Below are 27,098 nucleotides of genomic sequence, written 5' to 3' on the forward strand. Positions count from 1 at the left end.
ACAGAAAGGACCAAGAGGGTATAGTTTTTCTTTGTAACCACCCACTCCAACAGGTGATTTCACTTTGAGCAGATGGGATCACTGATCTGTATATAACACTGGATAGCTCTTTGGCCAGTATTTCTGAAGCAAATTGGCCACCATATTACCACTCGCATGTTCTGCTTCTGAAAGGTCTTTTCAGATCATCTTTAACGAGGTGCATGCAACTTTATTCTTTGTGATTTTGCAAAAAAAAAAAGGCTTCATGTGCAGCTATAAACTGTGCAAATTGCCAGTTCAAAGGCTGTGAGTATGACTGAAATGGAACAATCATTTGAAGAGTTCAATCCCGTATTCCAGCATATGGGGCATAGATAATAATAATAATAATAATAATAATAATAATAATAAGTGGCATGGCTTGTGTGTGGCATGTTGAGTTTTGTGTTTGACAAACTATTTTAAGAGATTTATTAGGTCTACTTGTGCATAGTTTTAGAGCTTTCAGCGATGTTGCTACGAGCTTTATTACTCATATTAGGCTCAAGCTCATAGAGCTGTGCATATTAATGAACATTGTCATTGCAAGGGAAATCCAACTCTCCTGTAGCTGGTTAAGTGGTGTTTTTTTCTTTCAGTGAAACTACTGAAAATCCACTGAAAATCCTCTATTGCTGTATTACTGTATCCATCATGACTTGTTGTCCATCCACTTTTGTTCTTGTTCATTTTCATGATATGATACTATATATATATATATATATATATATATATATGTGTGTGTGTGTGTGTGTGTGTGTGTGTGTGTGTGTGTGTGTGTGTGTGTGTGTGTGCTTGCTGATGATTACACAAAACTTGCATATTTTCCCCAGTGAGATATGAGAAAATGAGAATAGAAGGGGAGAAAGTGTCAAAGTAGTAAAAGCAAAGAATGAAAGGAAATAAAACAAATAGCTAATCACAACAGACATAAATTAAGAGGCATGAAGGTTGTCAGGCAGGTTGGTCAGGAACTGAAACAGCTGTTTTGTAAAATGCAAGCAATGGTCGGTACATGAGTAGGCAGTACAAAAAAATACAGCAGTACAAAAACATCAGGCTTAGGCATAGTCGATCAGGAACACAATGATGCAGGCAGGACTATGGAACATGAAGAACAGAGTTAGAGAGAAGGAACAAGGTGCATCAATCTGGCAAGGAACTAGAGCACCCAGTGAGCCTTATATAACCCAGGTGATGAGCTGCAAATTAGGAACAGGTGAGGGTGAAAAACACCAGATCAAGGGTGTGGCCAGAGAGAGTGAAACGCTCACCACCAAGAACCAAGAGACAGACAAGAGAGATGGAGACAGACAGACCCAAGCAGAAAAAAACAGCAAGAGAATAAACACAGAAACCCAATGAATCAAAATAAATAAATAAATAAAATAGCAAAATAAATTTCAAGACAAAATCTCAAACCCTGACAGTGGTTACATTAACTGGAGAACAAAGAGAAGGAAATGAGAGAATCAGCTTGGTTATAACTCAAAATTGTTGACATTCTAATAAGCTGTCTATGTGTAGTCCACATAACTTGTAAGTGGTAAGATGGCCCCCCATTTGCTTCAGTGGTTTGTACGTAGTGTATGGTCCATTGAGCTATCCAGTGTTATATTCGGATCAGTGGATGGGATGTGTTCATCAATGAAATCACCTGGTGGAGTGGATGGTTACAAAGAAAACCTGCACCCTCTTGGCCCTTTCTGGAATCAGTTTGACACTTATGCTCTAAGCCAGGGGTGGCCAAGTTTGGTCTTCGAGAGCCACCTTCCTGACACTCTTAGTTGTCTCCCTGCTCCAACACACCTGAATCCAATGAAAGACTTGTTAGCAGACTTTTAATGAGCCTTTCATTGGATTCAGGTGTGTTGGAGCAGGGAGACAACTAAGAGTGTCAGGAAGGTGGCGCTCAAGAACCGAACTTGGCCACCCCTGCTCTAAGCAGTGATATCCAAAGTATTCTAGAAAAGGCCAAGAGGGTGCAGGTTTTCTTTGCAGCCACTGACTCCACCAGGTGATTTTACTGATTAACTCATCCCATCTGTTCAAAGTGATGTTAATCAGTGAAATCACCTGGATGTCACGCCCGGCGGGTGCCAGGCTTCCGAAGTGTTTGGACCCAAAATGCAAACTCTCGGACTACTGGATGAAGAAGAAATCATGGTCTTTAATTCTGGCTCTGGTTCGGCACACAAGTGATCAGTCGGCGAGGCAGAAGTACAAACAGGGTCAGGCAAAAACGCAGTCATGGGCAAGCAGGGTTCAAAGGCACGAGCAGACACAGACATCATGGGCAAGGCAAAAGGCAAAGTAAAAAAAAAACAAAGCAGGATCTGGATACACGGCAAAAACAAGACTAGATACAGAGCTGGTAAGTGTGCAAAGACAACAAACGAGCAAGGGTGTGGTGGCTGGGTGGAGACTAAATAGGACAGGAGTTAACTAGGTGCACGTGAGGAACAATCAAGAAGGAGGCGTGGCTAATGAACGAAGATACTTCAATGTGCAAGACAGTGAGGGAGGACAACTTAAGATGGAGTGAAGAAAAGACAAAGATATGTGAACAGGTGCACAGAGCATGAGTGAAAGAAGACAAAGCAGACAGAGTTAAAGTGAGAGAAAAACATGACAGGTGCAGGATGTGAAGTGAACATAAATAACTGGGAGTGAGACAAGGACATGAAAGCAGGTGCAGGATGTGAAGTAGGAACAAGAGGCAAAAACAAAACTGAGCTACAACTGAATAAGAGTCAAACAGGAACATGAGGACTAGACTAAACAAGAACTGGCAACATGGACTAGAATACAAGATGGAGCAAAATACTAAAATGACATTAAACAAAAACTGACTAAAGAAAACTAGGCAGTAATACCAACCATAAGAAGAAGCAGTGAACAAACAATAACCAAAACAAATCCTGACATAACAGTACAACAGATATTATAACCAAGAGGAACAAGTGATAACTAAATAAACAATGACTGACAACTAGAACAGAATGAAAGGCCAAAGTAAAAAGTAACAGAAAACAAAGTGACAAATCAAAACAGAACAGAGAATAACTGTTAATGACTATGATGAAACTGAGGACAACTATGATGAAAATGAAATAACTAGTGAATCATAACAAAAAGAACAAAGTGACAAGAAAAACATGACAGAATAACTCATGATGAAAATTACTGATAAATCAATGTTGAAGCAAACGGAAACCATGAAAAGAGGAAAATCAAGGGCTTAGTGCCCTGACCGGGCCCAGTTCCTGACAATGGTGGAGTTGGTGGTGACAAAGAAAACCTGCACCTGCTTCGCCCTTTCTGGAATACTTTGGAAACCACTGCTGCAAAGAATCCTCTGCACTCTGTTGGATTACACTATGTAACACAATTTTTGTTCCTGGCTTCTAAGTGTTATATTTCAACTGTTTATGTCTAAAGTCTATGGAAAAATGACTACATTCAGTACAAACTTTGATTTTATTTTTTTAACGTTCCAGAAAGTTCTAAAAGCTTCTTGAAATTTCTAGATCATTCTGGAAACTTCTAGAAAATTCTGGACAGTTCTAGCAGTTAAAGAATATTCTAAAAGACTACTCAGTAGTAGTGAAGGTGAATTGAGAATCTTCTTGAAAACAGACCAATTTCAAAATATCATTGTCCTGATCACAGAAGCAAAGTTTCTGTGGAATAACAGCTATTTTCTATTTATTTAAGGCATAACAGGTTAGGAAAACACACTGTGGACCCAGGAACAAAACAAAAATAAAAATCTGTTACATAGTGTTATTGAGAGACAAAAAAAAGTGAATGAAAACACCATCATAATATTTAGAACAACAAATAAACTTGATTCTTGGTTTGTTTATTTATTTTGACATTAAAATTGGCCATCACTTATCAAAATGAAATCAATTCTCAAGGCCAGTGCTTCTCAAAGTCATAATCAGGCACACAGTGCCGCAAATGAGGTAAGTACGCTGACCGAGTCAGAGTGAGGTTTGCAATTCAATGATAAGATCACTGCAGCAGCATTTAGGTGAGAAACAAATGTTTTGGTTTTGATCCCTAAAACAGGGCAGGGTCAGCTGCGGTGGCATCACAGGTGCGTGATTCATTTGCACTTTGAATGCAGAGGAGTGAATGTCTCCCTCCACTTTGTGCTTTGCTGCTGCAGCGGGCAGAGCACACTGTGTACTGACCACTTGTGACTGCTGTGGGGCGGTGCAGACCTGCTGCCGCTCTGTGACAACAGACACTGACAGATTAATATGCGCTTTAAATTCAGGAGTCGCCAAACACCAGAAAAGTTTCCAATGATGCCTGTAAAAGTAGCTAGATTTGTCACTAGTCGCTTTTGAGAAAAAGTTTTAAAGAGGGTTTGGAAAGATTTAGTGAGAAAGTCTGAAAGTTGACAACACTGCATCCATTTTCCACTGATCATCCTTGAAATGTTTCTACAACTTAACTGGAGTTCACCTGGGGTAAATTCAGATGATTGGAGATGATTTGGAAAGGGACACATCTGTCCATGTAATATAATATTATGTTATATTATATAACATATAAGGTCCCACTATTGGCAGTGCATGTCAGAGCACACACCAAGCATGAAGGGAAAGGAATTGTCTGTAGACATCCAAGACAGGATTGTCTCAAGGCACAAAATGGGGAAAGGTACAGAAATATTTCTGCTGCTTTGAAGATCCCAATGAACAAAGTGGCCTCCATCACCTGTAAATGGAAGAAGTTCGGATCCACCAGGACTTTTCGTAGCTGTAGCTGCCTGTCTAAACTGAACAATCGGGGGAGCAGGGCCTTATTCAGGGAGGTGACCAAGAACCTGATGGTTACTCTGTCAGAGATCCAGCATTCCTCTATGGAGAGAGGAGAACCTTCCAGAAGGACAAATATCTCTGCAGCAATCCACCAATCAGGCCTGTATGGTAGAGTGGCCAGACAGAAGCCACTCCTTAGTAAAAGGCACATGGCAGCCCACCTGGAGTTTGTCAAAAGGCACCTGAAGGACTCTCAGATCATGAGAAACAAAATTCTCTGGTCTGATGAGACAAAGATTGAACTCTTTGTTGTGAACGCCAGGTGTCATGTTTGGGAGAAACCAGGCACCATCACTACAGTGAAGCATGCTGTGGGGATGTTTTTCAGTGACTGAAACTGAGAGGCTCGTCATGATTGATCCAGGATTGATATTGTGGATGAAAATCTGCTCCAGAGTGCTCTTGACCTCAGACTGGGGTGACAGTTCATCTTTTAACTGGACAATGACCCTAAACACACAGCTAAGATATCAAAGGAGTGGCTTCAGGACAACTCTTTGAATGAGTGGCCCAGCCACAGCCCTGACCTGAATTCGATTGAACATCTCTAGAGAGATCTGAATATGGCTGTGCACCGACGCTCCCCATCCAACCTGATGGAGTATGAGAGGTGCTGCAAAGAGAAATGGGCAAAACTGCCCAAAGCCAGGTGTGCCAGCTTGTGGCATCACATTCAAGAACACTTGATGCTCTAATTGCTGTCAAAGGTGCATCAACAAAATATTGAGCAGAGTGTCAATACTTATTTACATATGATTTCTTATTTTTTTTTATTTTTAATAAATTTGTAAAAATAATAATAATAATAAACAATTGTCATGTTGTCATTAAGGGGTGTTATGAGCAGAATTTTGAGGGAAAACAATGAATTTACTACATTTTGGAATAAGGCTGTAACATAAAATGTGGAAAAAGTGAAGCGCTGTGAATACTTTCCGGATGCACCGCATATCAGACACATACACCGAAAAAGGGAAGCATGACCTACATTTACAGATGATCAGAATGTGTCCAAATAACATTATTTTCTGGTTTCTCAAATTCTGAGTCACACAAGAACACAGTAAATCCAAGTCTTTTGTGCTCAAAAGACAATTAAGTTATTTGGACACATTCTGATCATGTGCAAGCCATATGCATGTACAGTATAAATCAGGAAAATCAAAAATACTTTTTTAGTGTAGTACTGTGGTGTCAAAGTGGATGCAAGTGAAAGAAATTGCAGTTTGTGGAAGGATTAACCAGTCAGAGTGCACAGTTGACAGCAACCAAAAGAGCTTCATGAAGTTCAGCCTGCAGTGATTTGACATTTGCACTCTTATTTCATTTCAGTTGTTTTCGACACATCATGATAATCATTGCCCATGGGGTGAGCTTAGCATATTTCCCAAATGTTGGACCAATACAAGAATACTTGCTCTGTGCCCTGAGTAATACCCAGCGATAGCAGGATGTTGTTTTCACTGGTGTGTGTAGGTACATGTATCTGTGGATAAGACAACTCAAAAAAATGCTGTATGGATTTCCTTCAAACTTGGTGGGAATATTACTTGATAGATATCTTGAGGTGACCACATTTTGGAATAGTTTGGACAAAGTTCAAAGGTCAATGAAAGCCATTTTAAAATATCTCAACAACCAAGAAGCCTAGATCAATCAAAACTTCTGGGGATATTACTTGGATAGCTATCTAGAGGTAATTAGATTTTGAAGTAGTTTACGAGGTCTGTGAGAAAGGTATTGGACCTTTTTATTTTTTTCAAAAACTATATGGATTTGAATCACGTGCGATTACATCAGACAAGCTTGAACCCTCGTGGGCATACGTGAGTTTTTTCACACCTGTCGGTAACGTCATTCGCCTGTGGGCAGGCTTTGAGTGAGGAGTGGTCCACCCCTCCCGTCAGAATTCCTTTGTCTAACAACTTGCTGAGAGACTGGCGCTTTGCTTTATCAAAATTTTTTCAGAACCTGGGAGGCAGATCAAAGTGGACACCATTCGAGAAATTCAGCTGGTTTTCGGTGAAAATTTTAATGGCTGATGAGAGATTATGGAGTGTTACTGTCTCTTTAAGGACTTCCCACGGAGCGGGACATCGCGCCGCACTCTGAGGCGCCGTCGTCAGCCTGTTTCGAGCTGAAAACCTCCAAATTTAAGCCTCTGTTGACCCAGGACGTCGTGAGAGAACAGAGAACTTTCAGAAGAGGTCTGGATCAGCAGTTTATCCGGACATTCCACTGTTTAAAGGAGATTTTGTAATGAAAGACGTGCGGACGGACTGGCTCGTTGGCAGGCAGCCGGCGTGGCGCGCTGCCACAGGATAATCACCTCCATTGGAAGCCTTAAGGACAAGTTGGAACATGTCCAGCTGTTAAACAATTTCTCAGATACTCACTCTACTGAAAGCCATCAAAAGCCATCTGGTTTTTACAAATGGTTATCAACACGGAGGTGTTTTTTCCTGTGGCGGCGCACCGCGCCGGCTGCCTACCGACGCACCAGTCCGTCCACACATCTTTCATTATAAAATCTCCTTTAAACAGTGGAATGTCTGGATAAACTGCTGATCCGACCTCTTCTGAAAGTTCTCTGTTCTCTCACGACGTCCTGGGTCAACAGAGGCTTAAATTTGGAGGTTTTCAGCTCGAAACAGGCTGACGACGGCGCCTCAGAGCGCGGCGCGATGTCCCGCTCTGTGGGAAGTCCTTAAAGAGACAGTAACACTCCATAATCTCTCATCAGCCATTAAAATTTTCACCGAAAACCAGCTGAATTTCTCGAATGGTGTCCACTTCGATCTGCCTCACATTTTCTGAAAAAATTTTGATAAAGCAAAGCGCCAGTCTCTCAGCAAGTTGTTAGACAAAGGAATTCCGATGGGAGGGGTGGACCACTCCTCACTCAAAGCCTGCCCACAGGCAAATGACGTAACCGACAGGCGTGAAAAAACTCACACATGCGCACGAGGGTTCAAGGTTGGCTGATGTATTCGCACGTGATTCAAATCCATATAGTTTTTGAAAAAAATAAAAAGGCACGTTATTTTTCTCACAGACCTCGTAGTTAAAGATCAAGGAGAATATGGTAAAAAATACCTTTTTTAACCAACCAAGAATGATCTAAAGCAGAGGTCTTCAACTCTTTCCAGAAAGGGCAGAGAGGGTACACTTGTTTGCATCCACCCACTCCATCAAGTGATTTCACTGATTAACTGATTCCATCTGCTCAAACTGATATTAATCACTGAAATTACCTGATGGAGTGGGTGGATGCAAAGAAGTGCACCCTCTCTGCCCTTTCTGGAATGAGTTAAAGACCTCTGATTTAAAGCATATATTCATCAGCAAAATATTTGTGATTGATTGGTAACAATGACTCCATAATGAAGTCACACAGAATTCATATTAGAGGTCATACGTAGTCCAAATCACCATTACAGACATTTAATTCTTCATTAATATTGTTGTGTGTGTAGTGCTCACAGACGATGTGTCAGACTTCTGATTCCTTTCTCTTATCTTGTCAAATTAATTTTATCATTTGAATATGTGGATAAATTGAGGATTATAGTGCATTTCAAATTATAGAGTTATACAGGATGTCATGTGTAATGTATTTTGCATTTTCAATCTAAATCTGCTTCAAAGTAATGAAAGTTTCAATCCATTACATTAAACAGGTATGGTTGATCGCAGATTATTTGCACATGACTCCATTACAGATCTAGGCTACTCACAGATGTTGAATGTACCAAAGAACAAAACTGAAAGCTCAAGAAAATTGGAAAATGTGGGACGGTCTTTTAAATCACTCATACACATTTATGAACAAATTTGTTTGTACAAGTGGTTCTCACATAAGGGCCAACATTATCTGAGAGAGAGATATAGTGTGGGAGGGACAGATAGCTGTCTCATAAAATGAGTTGTTTTTTCTCCCTCCTGCCTGCTTCATAATTTGTTCTTTACCTACACTGACAATAAATAATATAGCACAATATTACAATTACCCATATTACTATTACACAATTGCAAGTGAGTGTCAATGAAAAATGCATGTAGAGATTGTGTGAGTTGTGAAGCTACTTAAACCATGTCTGACTGTGAGCAGGGCTGTGAAATGAAAACTGTGAAATCCGAGGAAAATTTGCACGGGGACTGGGGGGAGCCCCCGCGGGACCCCAGAAACAAAATCAATTTTGTGTTTAATGATACATTTTCAGCATCTCCTGGAAGAAAAAATCTCAAAAGAAGTGCATATTTAAAGATCCTAGATTCAACCTTTCATTTGAACTGTCATTGATATGTTGTTGAAATAACATAATATGAGATGAAAGTAGGACCTGGAATGATTTTCCTTTTAATTGTAAACCAGGTTATGCATTATGCATTAACTCAGAACAATTAAACTACATGAAATTCATAAAGACTGAAACGACTGTTAAAGCATTTCAAAAACCACAGCTAAAGCTTGTAGAATACCTTATAGTACAAAGTCACTTATATTCTTGTGTAAATTCCTGTAAATCCATTAAAAGCCACAGTGTCTTTTTTCCAATGAAAGAAAGTCGACATTAATAAAAAGTCACTTATATTCTTGTGTAAATTCCTGTAAATCCATTAAAAGCCACAGTGTCTTTTTTCCAATGAAAGAAAGTCGACATTAATAAAAAGTCACTTGTATTCTTGTGTAAATTCCTGTAAATCCATTAAAAGCCACAGTGTCTTTTTTCCAATGAAAGAAAGTCGACATTAATAAAAAGTCACTTATATTCTTGTGTAAATTCCTGTAAATCATTAAAATCCACAGTCTTTTTTTTCCAATGATAGGAAGTCTACATTCATAAAAAGTCACTTATATTTTTCTGTAAGTTCCTGTAAATCCATTAAAAGTGACAGTGTTTTTTACAAAGAAACAAAGTCTACATTAACAAAAATCACTTATATTCTTGTGTAAATTCCTGTAAATCCATTCAATGACACAGTGTCTTTTTTACAATGAAAAAAAAATAATCTTGTTTGAAATCCTGTTTGAACAGCACGTTTATTTTCCAGGGAGAGAAAAATTGTTACCGCACTTAACATCCTGAAGGCTCAAGATGCAGGATGCTTTTTCCAGTTTCTTTTATCTTTTGGATGTGTTCATGTCACAGTTTGGCCCTGATCTGAGTTATTGTTTTAGTTCTTCCCCTTTCGTATGTCCACCTTTTGCCCCTGCTTTGATGTTTTAGTTTAATTTTTTATCGTGTTTATTCACTGATCTGTTTTGCTTTGTCACTTTGTTTCTTTTCATACTTCAATCATGGTTCAGTTCTGTTCTTGTTTGGTTCAGTCAGTCTGTGTGTTCATTGCTTATCATTTAGTTATCATCTGTTTTACTTATAGTTTATTTCTCAGTCTGTTCCAGTTCAGTTTTGTCTTAGTGTTTAATTTCCTATTATTCTCTGATCAGTTTATATGTAGTTTATCTTCTTTGTTTATTATCTTCTGGTTTGCTTTTCAGTTCTGCTCTCATTTGTATTGCCAGTTTGTTTCCTTAATCATTAGGTGTCACGTCAGTAATTCTCTTCACTGCTCACTCACACCTGTCTGTCTCATCCTGTCTTCGTCTGCCCCGTGTCTGTACTCATCTCAGTTCTCATGTATTCATGCCCAGCTTCATTGGTATCACAGTCTCCCTCTGATCACTGCACTCTCTTGTCCTGCACCTGCACTTCCTCATCTCTGTTGGCCACGCCCCATTTGTCTGTCATTTCCTTGCCCACTTGTCACTGCCTTTTCTTTCATCTCTTTTCCCCTCTTGGATTCACCTGATCACACCCCCCTTCCAGGTCCTTCTTCCACCACGTTCATCGTGTTATCCTATTACCACCTGTTCTTATTTAAACTCATTATTTTGCTCGTTTGTTTTCAGCTCTGAAAACCCAGTTTGCTCATGTACTGACCCTGCTTGTTTTGACCACGTCCTCTGTCTCGCCCTTGCCTGGTACTTTTGCTCTGCAGACTGCCTGTTTACCGAACCCTTGCCTGTATAGAACCTGCATTTGTGTCCAGCCTCTGTCTGTGCCTCACCTCCACTCAGCCTGACACTTCATGAAGACGACTTCAAGTTCAAGCCAGTGCCAATTCAGATTCTTCATTCCTTCTCAAACTTTTTCACACCGTGTTTCTCGCCATCTTCCCTCTGTCCAATGTTGCTCCATTACACAGACATACTTCAAAATTCTTCTTTTAGAAACTGGATAGCTCTAAAAGTATGTGATGTCCACATGCTAGTTTTAGCTTAAAAACACCATTTTGTAGCAGGAGGCACACAGTGTTGCCGTAGCAACCAGCCAGTCCCGCTTTACAACAAATGTCCTAACAGCCAAAATTTTAGTGGCATTTTTTACTCCAGGAACCATGGACAATGAACTACATCTGTTATACAGATCAGTGTCCACGAATTTATAAAACTTGCACAATGTCGTAAAAAAGAACCCATTGTCATAGGCATTTTACAAATTCTATGATGATCACCATTACAGACTACAACACTAACTAATGAAATCCACAGAATTTTGTGGACCCGCAGAGTTGTCACAGCCCTGTGTGAGGGACTGTACACCAGGTTTTTGGTAGTCCAAGGTCAAATGCTTTCTTGTGATGTATGATATTAATGCACTAGCGCCACACCTCATTTTTTGACCATCATGCGGACAAAAGTGCAAGTGATATTGTTATCTTGAGGACGCAGAAGCTGGAGGTAAAATTGGCAACTATGTCAGCCAGAAACTCGCATATACTTGCATTGGGCCTTTTTGTGCCTGGCGTACGATAGGGCTCAATTGTTTTAAGAAAGATGTTTTTAAATGCTGCTGTCAAGGTCCATTCTCAAACAAACAAGTTTTCACAGTTACACTTTTGTGAAATTGAGTCTTGCATGTTTTGGTGCAGGATAGAAATAATTTTAATACATACTGGTATGTAGACATCACTTGTTGTGGTTAAAATTTTATGATTCTTTTGTCACAACATTGTCACAAGTGATACAAAAAAGATCTTTATCATGTTGAAAATTATTAAATTTTATAGGTTTTGGGAGTTTTGAGATGTATTATAGAGCAGAACCTTGAGATACGAGATATCCGTGACCAAGCTCATTAGCCAATTTGCTTGTATTTCAAACAAATTTTCCCCATTGAAAATAATTTAATTAATTTTAATCTGTTCCAGACCAAACCACTCTATATTATAAAAAAATACATTTTTATTAACAAATAGACATGTATACATTACCTGTGCATAATAAAATATATAAAATAAAAGAAAAACATTTTATTAAGTGTCGCTACCTTAGAAACAGATGAATGTGGTTAACGGAGGTGGAGGCAGAGAAGGGAGGGACGGAGGTATGTGCACACTGTAAACACAAACTAAACTTAAACTGTAGATCCTTAAAAGAATCATACAGACGTAACTTTAATTGTAAACTTGGAGGTCTTTTGGATGAAAACCTATCCAAAGAGGTTTGCTTCTGCCTGCCTTTCAAAATGTTATGGAAATGTGATGGACAAGTGTCATTAAAAGTGCTGAAGCATGACCAATGGACACTTTTTCTGGGTATTGGGTGTTTGTTTTCAGTGAAGCAGCTTCTTCTTCTCTGCTGTTATATACGAGGTCTGTTAGAAAACTATCTGACCTTGTTATTTTTTGCAAAAACTATATGGATTTGAATCATGTGCACTTGCATCAGCCAAGCTTGAACCTTCGTGCGCATGCGTGAGTTTTTTTCATGCCTGTCGGTTGCGTCATTCGCCTGTGAGCACGCTTTGAGTGAGCAGTGGTCCACCACCATCGTCGGATTTTCATTGTGAGGAAAATGTCTGAATGATTTGGAGCTTTGCTGCATCAAATTTTTCCAGAAACTGTGAGAGACAGCCAGGTGGAAACCATTCGGAAGATTCAGACGGCTTTCAGGGACGATTCTATGGGGATCACACAAATTTCCAAAGTGAATGCTGTGTTGATCCGGGACATTGTCTGACTACCAGAGAAATGGCAGAAGATGTGGACATAGCACTTTTTCGGCACATTCCACTGTTACAGGAGTTTTTTTTTCCTGAAAAGATGTGCGGAGGAATCCGCGCGTCGGGACAGAGCCACTAATGGTGGAGAACAAAAAGCAATGCTGTGATGAAACCTCACAGGACATGTTGTGGCATGTCCAGCTCGTCCACAATTTCTCAGATAGTCACACGACTGAAAAGCCACCGAAAGCTGTCTGAATCTTCCGAATGGTGCAAGAGCTGGGCATGTTACAACATGTCCTGTGAGACCAACACGGAGGTGCTTTTGTCCCGCGCCATTAGCGGCTCCGTGGCGAATTCCTCCGCTCCTGTTTCCATGACAAAAGCTCCTGTAACAGTGGAAAAGTGCTATGTCCACGTCTTCTGCCATTTCTCTGGTAGTCAGACGATGTCCCAGATCAACACAGCGTTCACTTTGGAAATGATCTGGTCGTTTCAGCCTGTCGATCGCCGCTCGGAGCGCGGCGCGCCCTCCGCCATTGTGCGCCATCTTTAAACCGGTTGTAACACTCTTTAATCTGTGTGATCCCCATAGAATCGTCCCTGAAAGCCGTCTGAATCTTCCGAATGGTTTCCACCTGCCTGTCTCTCACAGTTTCTGGAAAAATTTGATGCAGCAAAGCTCCAAATAGTTCAGACATTTTCCTCGCAATGAAAATCCCATGAGGGGGGAGGACCACTGCTCACTCAAAGCGTGCTCACAAGCGAATGACGCAACCGACAGGTGTGAAAAAAGTCACACATGCGCATGAAGGTTCAAGCTTGGCTGATGCAAGTGCACATGATTCAAAGCCATATAGTTTTTGCAAAAAATACAAAGGTCGGATAGTTTTCTAACAGACCTCGTATGTCCTCCGTGGCATTTTTTCAAGAATAATCCAGTTTCGTCACAGTTAAACATTTGTTGCAGGACATAGCCTTCCTTCGCAACAAGTGCAGTAAAATGTGTGACGTATTCATCTGCTGCCTTAACGTCTGCACTAGAAGCTTCTCCTCCTTCTTTTCTCCACTTTCCTTTTTGCTCCGGTGGCATCCCGAAGCGTGACTCATAACTCAGATTACTGCTCGTATTTAACTGAGAAAAATATGGACTGAGCGACGGCTTGTATTTCAGAAATGTTGAGTCGCTCGTATGTTGAGGTTCCACTGTGCTGTGCACCTTAATTGTGCATACTGTACTTCCTTGATTTTAATCTCCTGGCCTTGAATAGGGGCCTGCCTCATTTAACGGCTGGGACAAAACTTCTGAACAAACAAAGAATCTGAAAAAATAAACACCTGCTTTAAATAAGCACTGAGCATTATGTGCATTAAAAAAGGATTACATTTGGTCAAGTCACTGTTTTTTCTAAGTCCACTGTGGAGTGGTACGTTAAATTATTAAAGCCTGATTTATGCTTTTACAACTCCATAACTCTGTGGCCATGCAATGATGTCAACGTGAGTGTGACCCTTTTCAAAGTTCTGTGTCGCATTGCTGGGTGTTGTAATGCAATTAACCAATGGAATAGCAGGGGGTGTAACATGGAGAACAAGGCAAGACTAGTTACTTATACCACTGTTCCTGGTATATATGCAGTCCTTGGTTCCTAATCGAGTCTTTTTTCCCGTTTTCTGGACCAGTTTGTCCCTCAATGAGCTTCACTTCTTTATACAATCATTAACCTCCAAACCAACATTACATGCAATTTCCCTGCATGAACTGCACATCATTCGAGCATCTTTGTAGTTTTTTTGGCTCTGTGTTGTAAATTTGGTCATATTTGCAGACTTTTCTGCCAAACATTCCTCTATTTGATCCATGATCAAAATGTAATTGGTGTGCGCACTGCAAAAACTTCTAAAATATGATGGGAGAGGAAGTGAACCAGAAAAACCAGAAAAGTGAACAATCACAGCATAATCATGCCAGACTACAGAGAAGGGTTTGGAGAAGAGAGGCTGAGGGCTCTGATCTAAAGCAATGTCTTTGTCTATGTCTAACTTAACACAATATTACAGTGCAGGCAGCAAGCAGCATTTTGTTAATAATCGTCAGGCTTGAGTAAAGGCCTGCCTCCATTAGGCGCTGTTCACAGTTTGAAAAAATAAATGCCCGGGTGTGGTGCTGTGGTGATCCTGAGTGAAAACAAGGGAGCTACCAAAGGGACTTAGTTTATCTAACAGAAATATCACTATTTCTGTTACTGCTGACTATACCTTTAACATTTGTAACTGCACAAGTGACACGTGTATTCACAAAAAAAAGAAAGAAAAAAGTTCAATTACTATTTATGAGATATGCAAACAAAACAGAAAGACATTATTCATATTTGGGAGATTGACATCTCAACAAAACAAACATATTTTTTGCATTCTTATTTTGTTGATGTTTTTTCTTCCTTTTGCTATTCTTATGGTTAATATTTTTGCTTGTGTTGTCCTAGTTACATTATTTGGCTCCCATTCAGACTTGAGTCCTTTACAGTTATTCTCATGTGCTAAGACACATTTCCCCAAATCTGCTCTCCTTTTCTCTAAACTGTAAACACAAAACCCAATTTTCAAGCTACATTCACAAAACACCAGACTCTTCTTGCAAAACCAAACTTTCACCTCAAAATAGTTCAATCTGTGCTGAAAACTGAACTATGTAGTCAAATCGTGCCCCGAGTCAATCAAAATTAAAAACACTACTGAGCAGTCTCTAAACACTACATAGAAAAGGAGAAAATACAATGCTCAGGACATGAAGCTGTAGAAATCGTTTAATGTTCACTGTAGGCTAAATGAATGAATGAATGAATTTTTTTCAACACACATGGATCCAAAGCAAATCAACAAAACATACAAAGAAAAAGAGAAAATAATCCAATAGTGCACCCATGCGGCCGAAAGGGTGCAGGCAGAAGCAAAGCTTGTAGACGCCTATCCCTTTAACCAAAGACATAAAAATAAAAAATGTACATATGTATATAAAAAATATACATATACCTAATACAAATATAAATTGATCTCTGAACTACGATTTCAAAAACACAAAGATACAAGCAGCAGCACACCAAAACAAGACAAAAGCAAAAAACCTATTTTAACGTACTACTATAACGAGCAATCAAATAGTTTCTGTAGAGCCTTTTAAAGCCTACCAAAGTACCAGTTGGTTTTATGTTATCCGGGCAATTTTTTCAAATGTTAACACCTTTTACAGAAACACAATGGCTTTATACAGTGGTTCGTATCTTTGATTTCTGAAATAACAATGTTCCTCATAATTTCTAACTGGACTCCTTCATTTTAAACAGGTCCTGGACATGTAGTGGTAGAAGTTTATTTTGTGCTCTGAACATAATTTGTATTATGATAATATCAATCGAATCCCCAAATTTCAAAATATGCAAACGGACAAACAATGGATTTGTTGGCTCATGATATGGTTTCTTACAAATAATTCTTACAGCTTTCTTTTGAAGTAAAAATATAGGATTTGTGTTTGTTTTGTAGGTGGTTCCCCAAACGTCAATACAGTAGGTCATATATAGAAGTAATGAATGATATAAGGTAACTAATGAGTGTCGGGGGAGAAGGTCTTGTGCTTTATACAAGATGGCAATGATCTTTGACATTTTAGACTTAACATAATTTATGTGTTTTCCAACTTAGATTGTCATCGATAAAATTTAGAAATTTAGTTTCATTTACGAGTTCAATTTCAACACTGTGTACTCTTAAACTTCTACATAAGGTCCTGGACTTATTACCAAATACGACACACTTTGTTTTGTCAAAGTGAAGCGACAATTTGTTGGAATAAAACCATTCCTTGAACTTCTGTAGTTCCTTCTCCATCGTGTCCAGGACCTGTCCCAAATGACCCCCACTACAAAATACAGTCATGTCATCAGCAAATAAAATACAATGCACAAACTTGGAAACTAAACATATGTCATTAATATACAAAAGAAACAGCAAGGGCCCCAGGACTGAGCCTTGGAGAACCCTGCAAGTGCACCTCGAAAATTCAGAGTTCATCCCACCCAAGTGAATGTATTGATATCTGTTGTAGAAATAGGTGGCTACCCAATCGTGTGCTACTCCCCTGATGCTGTACTTCCATAATTTATGAAGTAATATGGTATGATCTATTGTATCAAATGCTTTCTGTAAGTTGAAAAAACCCCTACGGTGTGTTGTTTGTTTTCGACTACATTTGTGATGTGCTCCACAAAATCAACTACCGCCAGTGAGGTAGTTGTAAATGCATGTTGCAAAACAAAAAAACCTGTGCATTTAGCACTTGTACATAGTAAAAAAAGTGCAAATAACAGAAATCCTGTGCATTTACACATAGCACTTGTACAGTACAAAAACACACAGAAATCCTGTGCGTTTACCATATGCACATAGCAAAAACAGTACAAATAACAGAAACCCTGCGCATTTACACGTAGCACTTATACAGTAATCAGACTGAAACAGAAATCATGTACATTTAAAATAAATAAAGTAGAGAAATATACATGGAATACTAGAAACAGTTAGACTAACCCTCCATGACAATACTACAGTGCATTGGCACAGTGATGTACTAAAACATGTATTTGCTTACAGTATACTGTGGTACAGTATATAGTATAGTCATACAGTAATTTCTGTCAACATTTACATATTATAATGTCAGGGGAGGTGATAGTCTAGTGGTTAAAGCATTGGGCTTGACACCAGAAGATCCTCGGTTCAAATCCCAGCAAGGTCTTTAATCCCCGATTGCTCCTGGGAGTGTAGTGAGCACCTTGTATGGCAGCACCCTGACAGTGGGGTGAATGTGAGGCATTGAGGCTTTGAGTGTCTGATGCAGATGGAAAAGCAGGAAAAGCAGTTTATAAATGCAGTTCATGCCATTTAACATTGCAATGCAGCAATTAAAATAAGCTGAACAGCTGAATCACAAGTCACTGCATCCATATTGTTTCCCAGAGAGATTTGTCTCTATCTGCAGTTTTTTTTTTTTTCTTTTTTCAGCTCACAGATTTTACTGCTGAGTGGAGAGCTGCAGATTTTATTTGCTGTCATACTGAGCCTCATCCAGAGTCATCCCAGAGCTGAAATTGTTATTAAGATGGTTGCAGTGGTTAAAAAGACCATCCTCAGAACCTTTAAAAAAAGACTTTAAAAGCACTCAACATGTACAAAAAGTACAAAAGTTCCTTTCATTTATATAGATCCAAATCAAAACCTAAGCCATCTCAAAGCACTCATAAGGTTGAGATCTTACACACTCCATGAGCAAACACACTTGTAATGGTGGCAATGAAAAACATCATACAACACAGGAACAACACTGACAAAACACCCAGTAATTTACAACATTAAAGTTACACCAAGCCATCCAAATAGATCTCACTGTAAGCAATGGATGAACAACATAAATCCATACATTAAACATCTGATTATAATCCAATTACATTTTTCCACAAATTTGATTGGTTGGTGAGATTTCAGACCATACAATATGGGGTGTAAGGTCGCAAAATATTTGACAGTTTCGCATTTAATGTATTACTCCGCACCCTGACCAGCTGCGTGCACCGCTATGCAGATGCCTATAATGGCACTGTTAGCTGAGAGCGAGAGAAAGACGTGTACCGATGATGATGCCAAAATGGGTGAATTTAAGATACCATATGAAAGTACTGATGTAGACTGTGATACAGAATTACCATTTCATATGTGAAGAATTTTCACATTTGACATTTGACTCCATGCTCTGACCACTGTTGGAGCAACGCTGCCTCGACGGTAAGCCTCACCGACAGAATTACCTACAGAAAAAGTATACCGTGCAAACGATGGAATTGGATTAGAATGGGAATAACCCCCTTGTGTCTAAGAATTTGCAGATGTTCATGTTGTGTGGGCCGCCAGAAGAGGAGGTACTGCTGGCCCACCACCAGAGGGCGCCCTGCCTGAAGTGTGGGCTTCAGGCAGGAGAGGGCGCTGCCGCCACGGACACAGCCGGGAGTGACAGCTGTTACTCATTACTTCCTGACAGCTGTCACTCATTCTTCATCATCTCACTCCATAAAACCCAGACGTCATCTCCACCTCATCGCCGAGATATCATACTTCATTGGAGGTAATATCCTCAGCCGTTTTGTGTTACAATATTATTTGTATATTGTGAGTGTTTGCAGGAGTACCGGTACCTCTGTTGGTGGAAGCTGAGAGAGCGCTAGAAGGCACTCTTTTCCCCTGAGGAATTACTACAGTACTCTGCAAGTTATAGAGTGAGAGGTGGAGGTGGCATTCCCACCGTTATTGTTACTGGGTGTGCACACACCTACACTTGACTGTCTTTGTTCTCGCCAGCAGTACCAGATCCGACAGTCGGGGACGGTGATCACCTGGGAATTCGGGACTTGGCGGCTCCAGTATTCACCAGGTTCGGTGGTGGCGGAAATCGTGTGGTTCCGGCTCTTCTCCGGACAGACGTCTTCTATCCTCGAGCCTACCCACACGTCACTTTTGTGATTTGACTGTAATTATATTCTGAGATTGTCTGTATGTTCGTTGTGCACATTTCACAACATTAAATTGTTACTTTTTGGCTCATCTATTGACCGTTCATTTGCGCCCCCTGTTGTGGGTCCGTGTCAATACACTTTCACAACAGTTCATGCTGGATTACAGCTCAATTTGCAACCGCATGAATCTCCGCAAATCATCAGACACAACAGGGTTATTCCCTAAATATAGATCAGAATCTCAGAGTGTCCACTTGAGTACTGAGATAACCCCAGCACAGAGCACAGGCAGGAAGGAATGTTCAGAGCTCTTTAAGAAGAACAAGAACAGTCCAAGGTCGTATACAGGTGAGCAGTACAATAGCTGTCCGTGTCCGTGTGGGAACAGGCAGATGGGCTAGCCATTAAACAGGTAGAGCCAAAACATAGAGATCAGTTATACCAGGTACCAGTTATTACCAGGTCATTGCCCAATTATCATCCGGTACAACCTGGTCTCATGACAAGTCGTGATTCAGCAGCACGAAATATACATTAATCTATTGGTTCGTGATATTGTGACGAAAAGCGCCTCATTTTCGTCATGGCAGCACAAATTAATTCTAATTCATTCCGTGATGGCTGCACAAAATTAAAAGTGAAGCGGGGGGCAGGGGTGGTTATGGTTAGGGTGGGGGAAGGAGTAGGTTTAGGTTATGGTTGCGGTTAGGGTTGGGGGTGGGAGTAGGGTGCTCATAAAGCACAAGGAGGTGGCGTGGGTCAGCAACAGGAATCAGACTGGGAGAATAAAATGGCAAGGACACATAAAGAACAGCAAAAGACATACCAGCCTCAGGGAGACATGAAAGCTCGGGTGAAATACACTGTGAGGTGACTAGAGATGTGACACAGGTGGGAGGACAAACAGGAAGAAAGCAAGTGAAGAGAGACAAACGAGGGTGATGTAAAAATAAACTTACACAAGAAAGGAACACAAAGGAGTTATCAAAACATAACACTAGGGGCAATATAAACACAAAATACTAGCATACTATAAAGACAGGAGAAACTATAAAAATGAGAAAACAAAATCATAATTTAAACACTCCAGGAATAACAAACACAGAGGACTGGCAACATCAAGGTACTAAAACAGGGAATAACAGAAACAATGAAGACGAGACAACTATAAACGCAGGGAAAATATAAAGACTGAGAAATATGAATACAAAAGAAGGGAGTTACGTTGATTTGTAAAGATCACAGTTGATCTGTGATCTTTTTGGACAATGTAACCCCCCTCCCCACCCCAAGAGTCAGCATGCATGGGAACTGCGGATTCATTGCAAAGTTTATATAAGTGTGATTTCATGTCATAGTAAGTTGTTTTTAAAAATGATAACTGTGCTATTTTCAATGCAGTTGTGGTGAAACTTAACCCTCATGCAGTCGTGGACACAGCCTGTTACACATCCTCGTGATCCACTAGACCAGGGTTATTCAACTCATTCCAGAAAGGGCAGAGAGGGTGCAGGTTTTCTGTGCAGCCACCCACTCCACCAGGTGATGTCACTGATTAACTGATTCCATCTGTTCAAAGTGATGTTAACAGTGATTCTTGCGGTTTTTACCCCATAACTCCATAACATTCAGATTGTTCAAACTATACCTTCTGGGAATCTTTGTGATCAGACAAATAATGTGGTTTAGTTTCAATATGATGGGAGCATTTTGGTGGCTAAATGTGCTTTTGCAAAAGAGTAAGGTCTAAGGAGTATGTGTGCCAGTTTTGGTGCTTGTTTCCAGAAATGAACAGTTGTTACAGTCTGCTCCACTATAAACCAAAAAGAAAGAACAAAACTAACTGTCAATTATATCTTTGAAAGGTCTTAAAACCATTAAGCAAATACTGACAATGGGAACCATCATCAAAAGGGCAAATCCACACTGTGCTTTAGACATCAACAAAGACACTATGGACAAAAGATAAAGAGAGAGACAGGACAGAGACAAAAATATTGGTGAGGCTAAGGTGGTGTGAGTGAGTTACATGAATGTACATACAATATGTACATGTGTGAGTCCACATGCAGAATGTAAAAAAATCAATAGAAATCAGATGTGTGATGATGTGAATGACTATACAGCATTGCACCAAAGCCAGATAGCCCCAAAAACTGCAAGACAGGTCCACAGCCACATGGAGCCCTGCAGTCACAGCAAGCACAAGAGAGCCCAAAGCACACCTGCTCTGGATGAGTATTCCCCCTCACCTGAGGGTGAAGACTAGCCACAGATACTGCAGATGAGCCACCCTTGGACGTATGCAGGCTTGGGGAGTAACGAAATACATGTAACGGCGTTACGTAATTAGGATACAAAAAAGATAACTGTATTCCGCTACAGTTACAGAAAAAAAGACGTATTCAGATTACAGGTATATTTAGTAAAAATGAGGATTAGTTCACAGGATTACAATTTTAATGCATTTTATGATATTATCTGTATATATTTTTTTCTTTGAAATGAAAACGTCTCTTCATGGACAGCAACATGACGTCTCCTAACCGGGCAAAATATTGATGAAGTACCCGATGTTAATGCATTTTCATTGGAGATCCGCAACTGAACACACTCAGAAAAATGCTCGCAAAAATTGACCTGGATATTGAGCCAGTAAAATTTAATTACATTAAATTATGTCAGGAAAGTATTAAACTTACTCTGACACTCACACATTCCCAAATATTAGTGTTGAAAGTTACACGGATCTGCGCTGTTAAGCAACGCTGCGAGGCTGAGCTGCTGCTGTGTTCAATGCAGCGCAGCTCCTAAAACCATTATAATACATTTATATAAATATTATATTTTTACACAGTTGTCCTTTCTTGACCAAGTTTCATTCATGAAGTCAGTGGTGTGGGTACACATCTCTATGTGTGGGTGTGACTGTGAGCGGCACAGTGCGTTATTATAATTTCATTATTTTAAGATGCAAATTAAAAAAAAAACCCAGTCTTGTCGAACAATGTTAATCACTAACGACAAGTATTTTAACTAGACATTGGTCTAGCAGTGAAAAATATCAACTAGACATAAGTGAAGAGTTAATGGTCCGTGTCATCGGGCAACACGGCAGGAAACATACAGCTGTTTATCATCCAAATATCACAGACAAAGTGACAAGAAGAACCAAAACCACTTACTTATGGAAGGAAATATTGTCTCCCTTGTTCCTCCGTTTGTGGCTTTGCCAACATGCGCAGCTTTCCTCCTTACTGACAGAATTTACTTAATGGTTTTCATTATGCTTTTGTTCTTATTTTGAAAGTTCAATAAGTGGACTGATATGTTATACATGGTGCGAATGCTAAGCAAAAGGCTAAAATAAGATAATTTTATGTTTACTGAACAAGTAGTAGACTTTTTTTGTTTTGTATAATTGTTCTGCAAGCCACTTTTAATTACAAATTCATCCGCACACCGCCTGAGTTTTCATTATCCTTCATTTGTTTGGCATTTTTTGTTGAAAATTTAACAGGTGAACACTGGGTGTGTTTAAAACAATACTGTGGGTGCTCTTAATTCATAATGTGAAGTACAACAGAGCATGCCATGTAAAAGAAACAGTTTTGTTTTTGCTTGATAAACTGTACTATGTGGTCAAGACTATTTACACTCAACAAAAATATAAACGCAACACTTTTGGTTTTGCTCCCATTTTGTATGAGATGAACTCAAAGATCTAAAACTTTTTCCACATACACAATATCACCATTTCCCTCAAATATTGTTCACAAACCAGTCTAAATCTGTGATAGTGAGCACTTCTCCTTTGCTGAGATAATCCATCCCACCTCACAGGTGTGCCATATCAAGATGCTGATTAGACACCATGAATAGTGCACAGATGTGCCTTAGACTGCCCACAATAATCATCAGCCCTACGCTGCCAACAAACAAATTGGACAAATCTTTTACAACATTTCCTGATTGTGAAATTACAAGCAGGCTTGTGTGCAATGAAGACAAAATTTACAGAAAAAAAATTGCCCCAAATGCAAAGCTGTTAGTGTCAACATAGGGGAGGTGATGGTCTAGTGGTTAAGGTGTTGGGTTTGAATCCAGAAGATCATGGGCTCAAATCCCTGCCTGACTGGAAAATCACTAAGGGCCCTTGGGCAAGGCCTTTAATCCCCTATTGCTCCCGGTGTGTAGTGAGCACCTTGTATGGCAGCACCCTGATATTGGGGTGAATGTGAGGCATAACTGTAAAGCGCTTTGAGCGTCTGATGCAGATGGAAAATGCGCTATACAACCCCTGGCAAAAATTATGGAATTGCCGGCCTCGGAGGATGTTCATTCAGTTGTTTAATTTTGTAGAAAAAAAGCAGATTACAGACATGACACAAAACTAAAGTCATTTCAAATGGCAACTTTCTGGCTTTAAGAAACACTATAAGAAATCAGGAAAAAAAAATTGTGGCAGTCAGTAACGGTTACTTTTTTAGACCAAGCAGAGGGGAAAAAAAATGGAATCTCAATTCTGAGGAAAAAATTATGGAATCATGAAAAACAAAAGAACGCTCAACACATCACTAGTATTTTGTAGCACCACCTCTGGCTTTTATAACAACTTGCAGTCTCTGAGGCATGGACTTAATGAGTGACAAACAGTACTCTTCATCAATCTGGCTCCAACTTTCTCTGATTGCTGTTGCCAGATCAGCTTTGCAGGTTGGAGCCTTGTCATGGACCATTTTCTTCAACTTCCACCAAAGATTTTCAGTTGGATTAAGATGCGGACTATTTGCAGGCCATGACATTGACCCTATGTGTCTTTTTGCAAGGGATGTTTTCACAGTTTTTGCTCTATGGCAAGATGCATTATCATCTTGAAAAATGATTTCATCATCCCCAAACATCCTTTCAATTGATGGGATAAAAAAAGTGTCCAAAATATCAACGTAAACTTGTGCATTTATTGATGATGTAATGACAGCCATCTCCCCAGTGCCTTTACCTGACATGCAGCCCCATATCATCAATGACTGTGGAAATTTACATGTTTTCTTCAGGCAGTCATCTTTTAAATCTCATTGGAATGGCACCAAACAAAAGTTCCAGCATCATCACCTTGCCCAATGCAGATTCGAGATTCATCATTGAATACGACTTTCATCCAGTCATCCACAGTCCATGATTGCTTTTCCTTAGCACATTGTAACCTTGTTTTTTTCTGTTTAGGTGTTAATGATGGCTTTCATTTAGCTTTTCTGTATGTAAATCCCATTTCCTTTAGGCAGTTTCTTACAGTTCGGTCACAGACGTTGACTCCAGTTTCCTCCCATTCGTTCCTCATTTGTTTTGTTGTGCATTTTTGATTTTTGAGACATATTGCTTTAAGTTTTCTGTCTTGATGCTTTGATGTCTTCCTTGGTCTACCAGTATGTTTGCCTTTAACAACCTTCCCATGTTGTTTGTATTTGGTCCATAGTTTAGACACAGCTGACTGTGAACAACCATCTTTTGCAACATTGCGTGATGATTTACCCTCTTTTAAGAATTTGATAATCCTCTCCTTTGTTTCATTTGACATCTCTCATGTTGGAGCCATGATTCATGTCAGTCCACTTGGTGCAACAGCTCTCCAAGGTGTGATCACTCCTTTTTAGATGCAGACTAACGAGCAGATCTGATATGCTGCAGGTATTCGTTTTGGGGATGAAAATTTACAGGGTGATTTCGTAATTTATTCCTCAGAATTGAGTGAGTCCATATTTTTTTCTCTCTGTTTGGTCTAAAAAAGTAACTGTTACTGACTGCCACAATTTTTTTTCTTGATTTCTTATAGTGTTTCTTAAAGCCAGAAAGTTGCCATTTGAAATGACTTTAGTTTTGTGTCATGTCTGTGATCTGCTTTTTTTCTACAAAATTAAACAAATGAATGAACATCCTCCGATGCCGGTGATTCCATAATTTTTGCCAGGGGTTGTATAAATGCAGTCCATTTACCATTTAACATGCTGCATTGGATACACTGGATTATACCTTTAATGATATTACAGTATGAGAGATAAACGTATGACCTGCACAAACCATCAAAATAAAGTAAGATGACTAAAATCATTAACATGTTCAGCATTCAATAGCATCTCACTCAGATGTAGACAAGGAACAGAATTCATTCTTTTAAGATGTTTTTACACTTCTACTGTCACACATAGCAAGAATGTGGAGGAACCATGTCCGATACGGCAAATATTGCCATAGTCCAACACAGTCGGGATGAAAAGAGGTGTGGCCAGCCCTGTCAGAACACATTCGGAGTACCTCGTCCACACCTGCATGATGGCATCGAAAGCTTATGAAGACAGCAGGTAGATGACACAGACTGCTGTCAGACGCCCATAAAAGATGCTGCAGACTGACAGATGTCCAAATGTCTGGATGGCAAACACGGGACTGGAGCACTGTCCCTCACACATGTGCGCGAGTGCGCTCCCTGCACATGTGTGGGGCTGCAATTATCATTCAGCAGTGTGTGTGTGTGTGTGTGTGTGTGTGTGTGTGTGTGTGTGTGTGTGTGTGTGTGTGTGTGTGTGTGTGTGTGTGTGTGTGTATGCATAACACTGCATGGGCCACTAAGCGTGCGTGGGGTGCTCACATGCATGCCACTAGACAGCTTCGCTCAAAGTTTGCTGGCAGTTGGCCATGCCGTCCCATGCGTCATACATAGCCTTTCCAGGGAACTTTCTTTTTTCTTGTTTGCTCAGGAGCACAACACAACTCTGGACACCGGGATGGTTGGATTATCCCATGGGATTAATTTTTTGTTTTATCCACAGGCTGCTGTCCCGGCTTCATTTCGATGTCTGTGCTGTGAAACACTCCGGGACCACTGTTGGAGGTGAGATTCATGTTTATTAATGGTTTGTTTTGTAATGGCCTGGCACAAGTTCCATGTCATATCTCTGTTAGAAAGTGATCAATTATTACAGTGTGAGGTCCGTTCAGCTCCGAGCCTGACGGTGAAATGACACGTTACTGCGCACCACAGAGAGGCACAGCTGCCCGTGTTATATACAGTTATGGTGGAGACAAGAGTTCACATTATTTAAGTCGCCCATGTACTGTGAGGTCTATTGTGGATATAACAGCCTGTTCAGATTTGCGGTTGCATGCGCACAGTAGTTCACAGTGCTTTCAGTTTGATAGCTGCTGTTCACATTCACTGTACATGATAATAATTCATAATTATTGACATGATGAAGCGTGCCACATACATTTCAACAGTTCTTTTGCACTCCGGGGGGCAAAGGAATTATATGTGGCACGTGCAGGTCATATGGGCAGGCTTTGGGGTGCCAGATCAATCTCGAGGTTCCCTCGCATGCGCTCAAATCATTTTGGATCCTGTTTTGCCTCCATCAGAATATGTAAATTGCGGACAGTTGGTCATCAGATTACACATGGATCACCGTCAGATAGGTGTCCCATCTCAACAGCGCTGGGAGGGTTTTGAACACGTGCATCACACGTGGGGCCACCAGTTTTGACCAACTGTGTGGACTTCCACAGATGGCTGTCAGAACATTTTGGAACTGAAATCCTACACTTTTCGGATGTGCGCCGATTCATAATCCCGATGCCATTGTGCGTGATTTTTAACTTTTGAAAAAAGTGCT

General features: G+C 40.1%; 1 protein-coding gene across 2 annotated transcripts in view; it reads right to left on the reverse strand.

The window, feature by feature from the left end:
• The window catches only part of nlgn4xa (neuroligin 4 X-linked a), a 641,760-nt gene that overhangs the window by 410,232 nt on the left and 204,430 nt on the right, over positions 1 to 27,098 (reverse strand). The gene's annotated exons all lie outside the window — the stretch shown is intronic.

The sequence above is a fragment of the Thalassophryne amazonica genome, chromosome 1 (assembly GCF_902500255.1).
Source record: "Thalassophryne amazonica chromosome 1, fThaAma1.1, whole genome shotgun sequence".
Classification (NCBI taxonomy): Eukaryota; Metazoa; Chordata; class Actinopteri; order Batrachoidiformes; family Batrachoididae; genus Thalassophryne; species Thalassophryne amazonica.